This window comes from Bufo gargarizans, chromosome 3, assembly GCF_014858855.1.
Source record: "Bufo gargarizans isolate SCDJY-AF-19 chromosome 3, ASM1485885v1, whole genome shotgun sequence".
NCBI classification, from domain to species: Eukaryota; Metazoa; Chordata; class Amphibia; order Anura; family Bufonidae; genus Bufo; species Bufo gargarizans.
In genome coordinates this window covers 614,318,403-614,333,308 of record NC_058082.1, presented here as the reverse complement: position 1 = coordinate 614,333,308, position 14,906 = coordinate 614,318,403, and positions in this window count along the sequence as shown.

Here is a 14,906-nt window from a genome sequence, read left to right as displayed (position 1 = left end):
TTGATTATGTTGTGGGATTGTTTGCTGTCCATGCAGGGTGAACATCGAGTTGCTTGTCCATGTCAAAACTGTTGGGTAACCCCATCAATAGGAATTTTCAAAGTCTTGTTCAAAAAGGTTCTACATACTGCCTCATTTTATCAAACAATTATTCCAATGTTTAATAAAATACATGAAACATATTTACCCTAGATAGAATCTTCTATCTTCATTCAGCAGGACCTGCAGTGATGTCACCGCGCACGCCATGTGGTGAGCGCGGTGATGTCATCGCAGGTCCTTTCATAGGTCCTGAAGAAAGAAAACCAGCGCAATCAAGGCTGCACGATCAAGTAGATGAAGTGATAACCATGTTATAATGGAAAATAATAAAGTAAAGTTGGGTCCCCATTGACTTTAATGGGGTTCGGATTTCGGGGTCAAGTTCGGGTCCGGAACCCAAACTTTGACCTGATGTTCCCGGCAAACTCAAACTTCCACGGGGTCGCTCATCCCTACTAATGTATGAATAATGTCAGGAATACATCCAGTCAAACTACTATGCATTGCTGTGTTATGAGGGTTACTATGCCAACCAGTGAAGTCCCAGCACCACAACTTGTCAGTGTGACTGGCCAATCAGACTTCTGACTCTGTGTACAACCCCAAAGCTAGGAGGAGGATTAAGGACTGCTGATTCCTGATTGAATTGTCTGTATTTACATTGGGATCATGGCTCTATAGTGTGTGACTTCTAGAGATGAGCAAATCATCAAATTTTTCCTAAAATGCCGGCTACAAGTGTGAGGACTGAGGACATGGGGCAAGGAACTCTGGGAAGGCAGGACCACCCTGATTTACATGCCTGCATGCAGCCAATCAGCAGCCAGCCAGCACTGTGATGTCACTGCCCTATAAATACGGCGGCCATCTTAGAGTCAGACATTTTCCAGCGTTCGGAGCGCAGGGACAGACGTGTGAAGGCGCTTGGGACAGCAATTGGAAAAACCTGATTGTGGGAAAAAAAGACTGAAGAAACTATTTATAAGTGCAGGGAAAGGATAGGGAGGAATCATTTCACAGCATCTTAGTGCAGGGAGAGACGTCAGAAGGCGCTAGGGACATTGATAGCAAAGCAATTTACAAGTGCAGGGAACGATTATTTGGGGATCTAAATAGTCATTAAACAGCTCTGTCATTCCAGCTATTTGTTATTGGGCTGCAAGTGTTATGTTGAAAAGCCTTCATTGCCTTATATCTTAGTATCTTATTCATTACTACAAGAAAAATATATATGCATTTCACTTCCACAGTTATTTCTGGTAAAAGCGTATAGGGGCATATTTCAGTAAACAAAACAATATACACCATGCACTGTTGCCATTATTTCTGTTGAAAGCATATAGGGGCGTATTTCAGTACTACAAGAAAAATATATATGCACTTCACTCTTTACTTTTTCTCAGGTCAAAGCGTATAGGGTTGTGTTTCAGTAGAACAAGAAAAATATATTCTCAGTGCATTTCTGCTGTTAATGCTGGTAAAGGCATATAGGGGTGTATTTCAGTAAAAATAAAAAGATTCCATTATCCTTTCGTTGGTGAAATTTTATTGGGACAAGCTCTTGTTTAGGAAATTTGATGGGTGAATGTACACTTTCTTCCGTGTCAACCGAATTCCGTTATCATTTTATTGGTCAAATTTTGTTGGGACATGCCCTTTTTTGGTAAAATTTGATGGGTGAATGTACAATTTCTTCTGTATGAACCGAATTCCATTATCCTTTTGGTGGTGATATTTTATTGGGACACGCCCTTTTTGGGGAAAATTTGATGGGTGAATGTACACTTTCTTCTGTATGAACCGAATTCCGTTATCCTTTCATGGGTGAAATTTTTTATTTCAAAATAGTTTTTTTTTGGGGTGGAATTGATGGGTGACTGCAAAACTCCTTTTGCTGTATGAACCGAATGACGTAGTGGTGAATTTTTTTCTTTCAAATTAGTTTTTTGGGCTAAAAATGCTGGGTGACTGAAAATCTCCTTTTCTGTTATGGATCAAATGACATTATGTGAGTTATATATATTTTGAAACAACAAATATACAAAAAGTGCATAAAAACAATGACAACTTCCTGATGCTGCCACCACCTCCAGACTCATTGTGCCACTCGGTGGCCTTCTCCTGATGCTGTTGCTGCATCCGCCACCTCCAGACTCTGTCATTGTGCCACTCGGCGTCCTTCTCATGATACTGCTGCTGCATCCGCCACCTCCAGACTCTGTCACTGTGCCACTCAGCGGCCTCCTCACACTGCCGCCACCTCCAGACTCTGTCATTGTGCCACTCGGTGGCCTCCTCATACTGCTTCCATCTCCAAACTGTCATTGTGCCACTCTGTGGCCTTCTCCTGATGCTGCTGCATCTGCCACCTCCAGACTCTGTCACTGTGCCACTCGGTGTCTTTCTCATACTGCTGCCACCTCCAGACTCTGTCATTGTGCCGCTCTGTGGTCCCCTCATGCTGCTTCTACCTGACCACTATGTTATAGAGCCACTCTGTGGACTTCTCATGCTGTTTCCACTCTCCCCACTTCATGACTGGGCCAATACTGATGGATTACTAAGCAAATGCTGACCGAGTGAAGATGGATGCTCCACAGACAGGATCTGTTTTTTGGGGGTTATTGTTCTGACGGGTCAGAGGAAGGGCAAAATAATCAGCGACGTCAACAGAAACTTACTGCTGACACCCTCTCCACTCTGTTGGGGGGCTATACTTGTATAAGTGTTTAATAGAACAGGTTCTGTAGACATCTATGTGAAATCAGCTGACAACGGTGTAAACGGAGTGCGCTTGTTCTTGATGCTAACATCGACCTGTAAAGCTCCATACTTTACTTATTTTCTCGCTTTTGGCCCCGTGAATGCCCAAATAAGTGAAGTGTTCAGTGATTCTAAGTGCGACGCCTTTCATCTGCATGTCATACTGACTCACAGTATTATTTCACTACCAAAGCAGACTCCCTATGCGTGTTACTGCAAGGCACAGTATTTTACACCCCTATAAAGGCTCTTTGCAGCCCAGAAATATACGTTTTTTAACGTGATTCGCCGCAAATGAATTTGGATTGAAGAGAATCTTTTCCAAAAATTTGGTGAACCGGCCGAATCGAATTGTGACTTCCTATTTACTTTTCTGGTATACTGACTTCTGGCTTGTTCTGGATTTATTTACTAAGCAATTAAATGTCGCTAAAATGTAACTTTTATTTGGTATATTTTAAAATAATTGGGGAAAAAATCTCATAAAATATATATTGTCCAATCCCACTTATTCTAGGATGGTTCACCTAGGGGGAAGCCAGTCAGAGTGTGGGCACCGCTATCCCCCCTAGGGGTCAAGGTTGATGTGAGGAAAGAGGAATGTATGAGCAGTTTGGAGGGCAAAACACAAAAAAGTGGCCAATACTTTCTTACCACGTTGTGTGTGTCTGTCACTGATTCTATTCCCACTTGGTCAGTGAACAATGGTCTCTCTCACACTCTACCTTTCCGGATGTTCACCTCCAAAGATTTCCCCCCACCAAATACACTATAGTACTAGCTATGAACACATAGATTCTTGCTGTCTAACATAAGCTGTTTGCCCTTGCTACTATTAACTCTCGCTGTTGTTGTTGTTGTCATTCGCTCATGCACTCTGCACTCTACGCATTTCTGAGGCTTCTAGTGTACATTTGCCTCTTCATCAGGGGCACTAGTTTTGGCAACAGAGAAAAACATACAGAGATGCTGAACGCCATTAGAATCACGCGTGCAGAACATAGAGACATAGCCTATGGCACTGGGACGGCCGTAGCAAGGCCGATCAATGTGCCTGATTATGAAGATCAGTTCCCGCCTCCTCTGGGCTGTGCCAGCATCGCGGGATCCTATCAATGTGGGAGAGTGTCATACTCGGCACTCCCCCGTCCCACCTCTTCATCGCTTTAGTGCCAGAGGATAGGTAGGTAATTAAAGTGACTAGAGGCAGCTCCTACTCAATTCAGTGGTGATACGGCCCCCCCACAAATAGCTGGAGAATCATCCGGGGGCCCTGTGCATACATGCAACTCAAAATACAGTAGCAATTAACTAATACTGCACCACAGGTAAATGAAGGGATAAAATTATCATTCATAAGACCAAGAAAAGCGTGGTACGTGTGTCAACACCTTATCAAGGGAGATCCCTAAACATATTTACCACAAGCGAGGAGAACACAAATCTCATAGGAGGATGTATATATATATATATATATATATATATTGCATATAGGGAAACATATCTACAGCCAGGTCCATAAATATTGGGACATTGAAACAATTGTAAAATTTTTGGCTCTATACACCACCACAATGGATTTGAAATGAAACAAACAAGATGTGCTTTAACTGCAGACTGGCAGCTTTAATTTGAGGGTATTTACATCCAAATCAGGTGAATGGTGTAGGAATTACAACAGTTTGCATATGTGCCTCCCACTTGTTAAGGGACCAAAAGTAATGGGACAATTGGCTTCTCAGCTGTTCCATGGACAGGTGTGTGTTATTCCCTCATTATCCCAATTACAATGAGCAGATAAAAGGTCCAGAGTTCATTTCAAGTGTGCTTTTTGCATTTGGACTCTGTTGCTGTCAACTCTCAAGATGAGATCCAAAGAGCTGTCACTATCAGTGAAGCAAGCCATCATTAGGCTGAAAAAACAAAACAAACCCATCAGAGATAGCAAAAACATTAGGCGTGGCCAAAACAACTGTTTGGAACATTCTTAAGAAGAAAGAACGCACCGGTGAGCTCTGCAACACCAAAAGACCCGGAAGACCCCGGAAAACAACAGTGGTGGATGACCGAAGAATTCTTTCCCTGGTGAAGAAAACACCCTTCACAACAATGAATGCTCTCCAGGAGGTAGGTGTATGTGTGTCAGTCAACAATCAAGAGAAGACTTCACCAGAGTGAATACAGATGGTTCACCACAAGATGTAAACCATTGGTTAGCCTCAAAAACAGGAAGGCCAGATTAGAGTTTGCCAAACGACATCTAAAAAAGCCTTCACAGTTCTGCAACAACATCCTATGGACAGATGAGACCAAGATCAACTTGTACAAGAGTGATGGGAAGAGAAGAGTATGGAGAAGGAAAGGAACTGCTCATGATCCTAAGCATATTACCTCATCAGTGAAGCATGGTGGTGGTAGTGTCATAGCGTGGGCATGTATGGCTGCCAATGGAACTGGTTCTCTTGTATTTATTGATGATGTGACTGCTGACAAAAGCAGCAGGATGAATTCTGAAGTGTTTTGGGCAATATTATCTGCTCATATTCAGCCAAATGCTTTAGAACTCATTGGATGGCGCTTCACAATGCAGATGGACAATGACCCAAAGCATACTGCAAAAGCAAACAAAGAGTTTTTTAAAGGTAAAGAAGTGGAATGTTATGCAATGGCCAAGTCAATCTCCTGACCTGAATCCGATTGAGCATGCATTTCACTTGCTGAAGACAAAACTGAAGGGAAAATGCCTCAAGAACAAGCAGGAACTGAAGACAGTTGCAGTAGAGTTCTGGCAGAGCATCACCAGGGATGAAACCTAGCATCTGGTGATGTCTATGCGTTCCAGACTTCAGGCTATAATTGACTGCAAAGGATTTGCAACGAAGTATTAAAAAGTAAAAGTTTGATTTATGATTATTATTGTGTCCCATTACTTTTGGTCCCTTAACAAGCGGGAGGCACATATGCAAACTGTTGTAATTCCTGCACCATTCACCTGATTTGGATGTAAATACCCTCAAATTAAAGCTGATAGTCTACAGTTAAAGCACATCTTGTTCAATTTATTTCAAATCCATTGTGGTGGTGTATAGAGCAAAAAAATTTAGAATTGTGTTGATGTCCCAATATTTATGGACCTGACTGTATATTCATACATGAGCCTCATCCATATATCAAAGTGATTCTATTTTGCACGGATTTACCCTGTGGCTACTGTTCCTGCTTATATTGATTCTCCTGGTGCTGACTTTGGTCTGCCTTTGGATCAAACCTCTTGTGGACTGCATTGACCGTGTCTGTGTCATCTTGTTTTGAACCTTCTTGCTTACGTCCCTTTGTACCTTCCTAGTCATTCTGGTAGATTTGCCACTATTGTGCCCACGCCTGTTTTCTGTTATCAACTCTACAGATGTATCCTGGGTCCCTAGGAGCAAAGTTCATCCGGCTTTGCTGCGGGCTCTGGTGAAGAACCTAGGGGTGCCTTAGCTTAAGACTACTTGGATTGATTTTGGAAGAATGGTTGCAGTTTGGCAGTTCACTGGCTGAGGTTCAGACAATGACCTTACTACTTCCTAACAAATCAACTGACAATTTGGTGTTGCCATTTCTATTGTCAAAGGGATATGTCTGTACACATTGTCACTGTCTCAGTAACATCTAGTTGTCTAATTACTCAGAAAATGTATGAGATATAACAGGAGCAGAACAAGGCAGTGTTCTAAGAAAAGGCACTCCAGAACTGTTATTGTAAAGAAGACACAATTGCTTTCTAAAATAGACACCGCACAGCAATCCAAGGCAAAAGCCGTTTCACACTAAACAGTGCTTTGTCAAGCCTCCTGTGACGTGGCTGAGGGGCGTAGTAAATACCACACTCACTCTTCCACGTGACTGGTCAACAGGTGAGACAATTCCATGTCAATGTATCTGATGCAAATACTTACAATGTTAAAAGCAACATAATTATATAAAGACAGCCAGACCATTTTTATCATTCAGACCTAATGGTCCCATGGCATTAGTTTTAATAATCCACACAGCTTCTTTTTGTAATAGTTTGCGCTTTCTATCTCCTCCTCTCATGGGTAATTTAACTACTTCTATGCCAGCACATTTTAAAACCTTTTGATCTCCCTAATGTGGTGTGTACATGTTCAATGAGGCGGCTCACCACATTTTGTATTGCAGTGTCATGTTCCCTCTTATAAGAGCATGGAGGCTACAATGCTTTTATATATATATATATACAGACGTGGACAAAATTGTTGGTACCCTTTGGTCAATGAAAGAAAAAGTCACAATGGTCACAGAAATAACTTTAATCTGACAAAAGTAATAATAAATTAAAATTCTATAAATGTTAACCAATGAAAGTCAGACATTGTTTTTCAACCATGCTTCAACAGAATTATGTAAAAAAATAAACTCATGAAACAGGCATGGACAAAAATGATGGTACCCCTAACTTAATATTTTGTTGCGCAACCTTTTGAGGCAATCACTGCAATCAAACGCTTCCTGTAACTGTCAATGAGACATCTGCACCTCTCAGCAGGTATTTTGGCCCACTCCTCATGAGCAAACTGCTCCAGTTGTGTCCGGTTTGAAGGGTGCCTTTTCCAGACTGCATGTTTCAGCTCCTTCCAAAGATGCTCAATAGGATTGAGGTCAGGGCTCATAGAAGGCCACTTTAGAATAGTCCAATTTTTTCCTCTTAGCCATTCTTGGGTGTTTTTAGCGGTGTGTTTTGGGTCATTGTCCTGTTGCAAGACCCATGACCTGCGACTGAGACCAAGCTTTCTGACACTGGCTAGTACATTTCTCTCTAGAATTCCTTGATAGTCTTGAGATTTCATTGTACCCTGCACAGATTCAAGACACCCTGTGCCAGACGCAGCAAAGCAGCCCCAGAACATAACAGAGCCTCCTCCATGTTTCACAGTAGGGACAGTGTTCTTTTCTTGATATGCTTCATTTTTTCGTCTGTGAACATACAGCTGATGTGCCTTGGCAAAAACTTCGATTTTTGTCTCATCTGTCCACAGGACATTCTCCCAGAAGCTTTGTGGCTTGTCAACATGTAGTTTGGCATATTCCAGTCTTGCTTTTTTATGATTCGTTTTCAACAATGGTGTCCTCCTTGGTCGTCTCCCATGTAGTCCACTTTGGCTCAAACAACGACGGATGGTGCGATCTGACACTGATGTTCCTTGAGCATGAAGTTCACCTTGAATCTCTTTAGAAGTCTTTCTAGGCTCTTTTGTTACCATTCGGATTATCCGTCTCTTAGATTTGTCATCAATTTTCCTCCTGCGGCCACGTCCAGGGAGGTTGGCTACAGTCCCATGGATCTTAAACTTATGAATAATATGTGCAACTGTACTCACAGGAACATCTAGTTGCTTGGAGATGGTCTTATAGCCTTTACCTTTAACATGCTTGTCTATAATTTTCTTTCTGATCTCTTGAGACAGCTCTTTCCTTTGCTTCCTCTGGTCCATGTCGAGTGTGGTACACACCATATCACCAAACAACACAGTGATTACCTGGAGCCATATATATAGGCCCAATGGCTGATTACAAGGTTGTAGACACCTGTGATGCTAATTAGTGGACACACCTTGAATTAACATGTCCCTTTGGTCACATTATGTTCTGTGTTTTCTAGGGGTACCATCATTTTTGTCCATGCCTGTTTCATGAGTTTATTTTTTTACATAATTCTGTTGAAGCATGGTTGAAAAACAATGTCTGACTTTCATTGGTTAACATTTATAGAATTTTAATTTATTATTACTTTTGTCAGATTAAAGTTATTTCTGTGACCATTGTGACTTTTTCTTTCATTGACCAAAGGGTACCAACAATTTTGTCCACGTCTGTATATATATATATATATATATATATACACACAGTATATATCTATATATCTATTTCAGCCTCAGTTGTTTTATATTCTTGTATCTGTATTAAACTATTCACCCATTTCTCATATAGGAGTATACACAGTCCACTGTATCACAAGCTGCTGCGATATAACTTAGAGTTCACACTTTACATGCCTTTACAAATTCCATTCCTGGTAACTAATGTGGTAAATGCTGTGTGTACCAGTTCAACTCCCATGCAGCAGGAGTTCTGATATTTCATCCTCCTACTTATCTTTATCACTTAAGGGGGTATAAAATATAGATGAATGTTTTAGCTAACCTATCTTTTTGGACCGCACAACCTGCTGTATCCTTTAATGGATTTCCTACTGTGATGAATTTTAAATAACAGTGAAAGCCTTTTAAAGCCAGGCAAGATGCGATGAACAGTAAAATTCTGAAGTTTTCACCTAGGCCATAAGATTGGATTTGAATGGATCTACAATCATAATTATCATGATCATTATAAGCTTATTTACTAAATACTTTGATATGTCACTGAACTTAAGAGATCCACATTGATTTATGTGGTGAACGGAGGTTCCTTAGTGTATGTACCCCATTGAAAGAGTTGAATTGCTCTTAAAGTAGACATCTATTGTTGGAATGTATCACTGCATGTATGCCTGTTTTCTGGCATGCCAAATTCACACAATTGTATAAAAACCATCATTTTCAGCAAAAGTGGGGATTTTTAATTGTGATTGTCCGCCATTGAGGCCTCTTTAGTTAGACAGATTTCCTCTAATTTACACCAGAAACTGGTTTAAATTGGATCACAAGTTAAGATCAACTCATTGCTGGCATAGACTTGCTTTATTAAGAAGTCCATGCCTCTTAGTTATTTTGCCTATATTACTTCAGAGCACTTATTAAATGTGTAGGGCAAGTGGTTCAGATTATTTTTGCATCACACTTTATATATTGATTTTGTACTTTTTGTAGTATAAAGTTGCTCTAAAAATTGTCTTTTTGCATTGAGTTGTTATGGAAAACCTGTCTTCACTGTTCAGCACAGCACAGTGCTTAACAGTGAAGTCACTCCTCGATCACTGCTGCTGCCCTCACTGTCTCCCTCTTATATATTGCAAAAACGGTCCCTATCAGTACAGTGTCCATGGTGAGAACTGATGGTGTAAGTAACGGTCGAATACACACACACACACAGGGGGGAGGGAAGTGACCACGGCGCTCCACCCTTACCCCTGGCCCTGCCTACTTGCCTCACAAGTCCTAGTGACAGGGAACAACTGGACGGCAATCCCTGGCTTAGAATAAGTGCAGGGATGACAGACAGACAAACAACAGAACGTGAACGGACCGAGTCAATACCAGGAAAGCTACAAAGTACAAATGCAGCAAGCAAAGAATAGTCAGGAGAAGCCGGGGTCGTAAATACCAGGAGAGACGTGAAGTACCAAAAGAGTCAGCAGAGGATCGTCAGGAGGAAGCCGGGGTCAGAATACCAGGAGAGCAGCAAAGTACACAAGGAGCAGGCAGAGGATGGTCAGGAATTCAGCAGGAGGTAAGTACGCCAGAAAGACAAAATCACAGGTGGAACTCAAATTAACAGGCAACCTGTGGCCAGCAGGCTGCCTGTATTTATAGTGAGTGATGGCGATTAGAATAGAGAAAGGCGCTCATAGGGTGAGTATGTTCAAAGAAAAAAATCTACTGTAAGATGTATTATGCTCACCTATTGGGGTTGCACCAGTTTGGGCGCAACCGCAAGGAAGACTGAATAACAGGGAATTTCAACGGTTGGTGCAGCCTAGAATCGTCCGGTCGCCTTGGGCAGGAGCCACCCTGCCACTCGGGTAACGGTAGAAGAAATGAAACGGTGGACTTTACGTCCAACGTATGGACCTTAAAAGGCGCACTGACACAACCGATCGTAGACAGTGTTAGGGTTTCAGCTGTGTTTTTGCTTTATTCATAGACAACGCGTTTCGGGGTACTAGGGACCCCATTATCAAGTCTGGATCGGATCAGCAGAGCAATGCTGCTGCTGAATCCGAGAAGCACGAGGAGGACGCTGACCTCCTCGTGCTTCTCGGATTCAGCAGCAGCATCGCTCTGCTGATCCGATCCAGACTTGATAAAGGGGTCCCTAGTACCCCGAAACGCGTTGTCTATGAATAAAGCAAAAAAACTGCTGAAACCCTAACACTGTCTACGATCGGTTGTGTCAGTGCGCCTTTTAAGGTCCATACGTTGGACGTAAAGTCCACCGTTTCATTTCTTCTACTGTATTTATAGTGGGGAGTGAGGGTCATGTGACGTGGCCAGCGTCACATGACCGACAGACCAACCAGTCGAGCACCGAGTGATCAGCTCGGCGCTCAAGGCAGACTTAGGAGCAGGGAGCCACCCAGCTAGTAAAACCGCCCTGGGAACGAGGTCAAACACAGATCCTCACTCCCGAAGCTAAGCAGCAGGTCTGCGGCTAATGGGGGACCGAGTGCACCTTCGGAACCCTGTTACAGTGCTTATACTGTATGACTGGCATGCTGACTAACAAGCAGCCGGGCAGTGCAAGAGATCACAATATTTTTTTGTGTGGGAAGTTGTAATTTTTTTTATATCATTGTGGGGAACATGCAACTTTTTATTCCCCCCTACATGTCCTCACTCATATTTGTCTACAAACCTAGTCATGCTCTCCATTCTACCAATGATTTTTGACTAACATCCTCCATAATCTGAAACATCATCCATAATCTGAACCTCTCACTCTATCTCCAAGAATTTTCTTGAGATGAGCCAGGTTTGTGGAATATGTTTTCCCAATCAGGTTAATTCCTTGCAACCACAGTTTTAAGTGGACCCTAAAAACATATCTTTTTTAGGGTAGCCTATGACGTTCCCTAATCTAACTCTTTAATATTTACCCCCTTCCAATTTATTTGTCAGACCCTCTGACCCAACAGTATTTACCACATCCCATGCACTCAAAAACTCTCCATATACTGACTGATGGCTCATGTAGCTTTTTATGCCCTCCCCCTAGGTAGTTAAGATGGCTGGAAAATTGTACAAAACAATTAAGTTTTACCTTCTGTGCCACCTTGACTTAGTCATAGTTTGTAAGCTGTTGAAAACAGGACCCTCATTTCTCCTGTTTTAAGTATTTGGTTATATGCAATGTCCGATTTTGTATGTACATTTACACTCTGATTGTAAAGTGCTTCAAAATGTGTTGGTTCAATATCATTAAAGAATATTATTAGAATTGTTATCATTATTTATTGTGGTTGAACATATTTGTTAATTCATAAAATTCTGTGTGCCAACTGTCACCACTAGGAGGAGCTAATGATCTTACTGAATACTGTTTTGTCATTATTTTCCCCAAGTGGTTCTATGTAAAATGGGTTGTTCCAGACATTTTTCTCATGAAGAACATTCTTTGATTAAAAAGTATATTTGAGAGAGAAAAATGTATAAAGAATTGCAGCAGGCTGCCCAGCTAAAATGATCTCAAATGCCTTGAAGTGGCAGCCCAAACCTGAAAGAAGCAGAGAATTGCTGTTTGAATGGATCAGAGAGTAGCTAAAATTTCAAAAACTCAGCCACCTCCAGAAATAAGATCTGAACTTACCAGTGAGTACCGCTACAATCAGATGATTAAGTGAAGATAAGTTGCCAGCAAGAACTCCCAGTTGTCAAAAAATCATGTCCTGAATAGGTTAAAATTTGCCAAGGAACATATTGACTGGCTACAAGCGGAATGGAGCAACATTTTGTGGACTGATGGAAGCCAAATTGTTCTTTTGGGGTCTAGTGGCTGCGGACAGTACATCAGACAACCCCGAGCCCTGAATTTAAGCCACAGCACACAGTAAAGCATGGTGGTGCAAAAATAATTGTATGGGGACATATATGCAAAGAGGGTAATACCAGGGTAGGGGCCTATAAAAGGTTAGTCTTTCCCTTAATTGTTCGGTAAGATTTTTGCCAAGGTATTTTCAATCTAAATATACACCCTACCTATGGTATATGTTCCTATTTCTGATTACAAGTCTAAAGTTTTTTTTTTTGCAAAACTTTGAAGAGTGAAAGGAAGAGACTTACAATTATGTTTCAGTAAAGATAATGCAGTGTTATTTTTCAGCAAAGTCTATACATGTACAATACAAGGGGGCATGATTGATGTATATTGGACACGCGTTTGAATAGCAATGACTTACTGCATTAAATTTAGAAATAGGTATAGCTCAGTCAGTTCTCATTATCATATTGATGAAGGTGCTTTTCTACAGGAAAATGATTGACTTATGCTTTAATCTTGATAGCTCGAGCTAAAAAAAACTTTTTTTTCTCCGTTTTAGCGTTGTTTAATAGACTTTCTAAAAAAGTTTCAGTGTGCAGACTTATTTCTAATTCAGGTGCTTTATCGCATTATTTTACATAAATTGCAGTGTGTTTTCTGAAACTTAGGGCTCATGCACACAATTGTATTTTCTTTCTGTATCCATTCCATTTTTTTTGTTAACATTAGGCGGAACCATGAATTTCAATGGGTCCGCCCAAAAAAACCTGAAGTTACTCCATGTGCATTCAGTTTCCGTATTTCCGTTCCACAAAAAATAGAACATGTCCTATTATTGTCCACATTACGGACAAGGATGGGACTGTTCTATTAGGGGGCAGCTGATCCCCCTGATTTTTTGCAGATCCGTGTTTTGCAGACTGCAAAATACATAAGGTTGTGTGCATGAGCCCTAAGCCTGCATTTTCTTATTATGATTGGAAGCAGTAGTTATGTCATCATCTTTGTAATCATATTTCAGCAGAGTAAATACACCTTTAACTGTTTGGTGCTTCTAACTTTTTTTCTTGGCTAAGATAATAGGTGAAATTTTACTAAAAAATGCAATGGGAAAGTATACATGTTATCCTCCCTGTAAATAGGAAAGAGTGCTCTCTATGCCAAAGTTCTGACTTCATGGATGGTCTGCACTGAAGTCCTAAACATTCATTTAAAGGGATCTTTCACCAGGAAATACATTGAATGTAATATCTTTCATTTAGCGATCTGTGGCATCATCTTGGAGAAAAGTATCTATATGTGAATGAGGGTAAGTCCAAGCTACCCTGCGCACCCTTACTGCACCTGCTTCCTCTGCCACCTCCATCTTGATTGACAGGGTCAGGAGAGATGACTATGCAGGAACCTGGCCCTGTCAATTGAGATGGAGAAGGAGTGACTAGCAGAGAAAACAGGAGGAGCAAGGGTGCAAAGAGCTGATTGGGCCCACTTTTGGTGCACTTATCTGCTCATTTGCATATGGATTTCAAAGCAATTTTTCTCCAGAATGAAGCAACAGATCACTAAGTGAAAGATATCATTACATTTAGATTAGCTAGCCCTACATTAAATTTCCTGGTGACACATTTCTTTTGACTATAGTCACTACCAATCTCTCATTTAAACAATGTTATAGTTATGGGATGTTTAATTGGTCTGAAGAAATAAGGCCAGTGTTATATGATGTCTGATGGTGTTGTGTGAGATTTCTATACTTCCCAACTTGCCACTAAAAAAATATGACCCACTTGAAAGTGGTTGCCATGAAGTTGGCAAGTGGTCTTATTAGAGTTTATGCTAAGAACCTCATGTTCATTTTTATATATTTTACTCATGAGAGATCAAAGTGTGGATGTGCAGTTTATGTCTTTAGTGTCTTAGTGAAAAATTATGACCGTTGCAAATGTGACATTGCTTGATAGCTGACATTTTGTCTCACATGAGAAAACATTGAATTTATAGTAGAACTACATTTATCTTGCCGTTTTACGGTAGACATTGGCTATTGTCATGTTCCTGTGGTGTTGTCGCACAAGTGGTGCCTCTCTCTTCAATTGCATAAGCTGCATTAGCAGTTTTATGGCTAAACCACAATAAATATCCTGTGTCCAAATGACATACTAGAAAGTTGTATATTTTGTATTTTGTTATTTCAGATGTTTACCATTTTTAAACGTTTTTGCAGATGTTTCAAAAATCTCTCATGATACAACTTCAGTACAATATTGTAAAATCCCAGTAAAACCTTTGACAATCTGCAGTTCCCCACACAACCACTGATAGTGCATTACAAAAACTTTTTTTTTTATTCTGATCATCTTGACACATATATCAGGATATAGTGAACCAAATAAAAAAACATG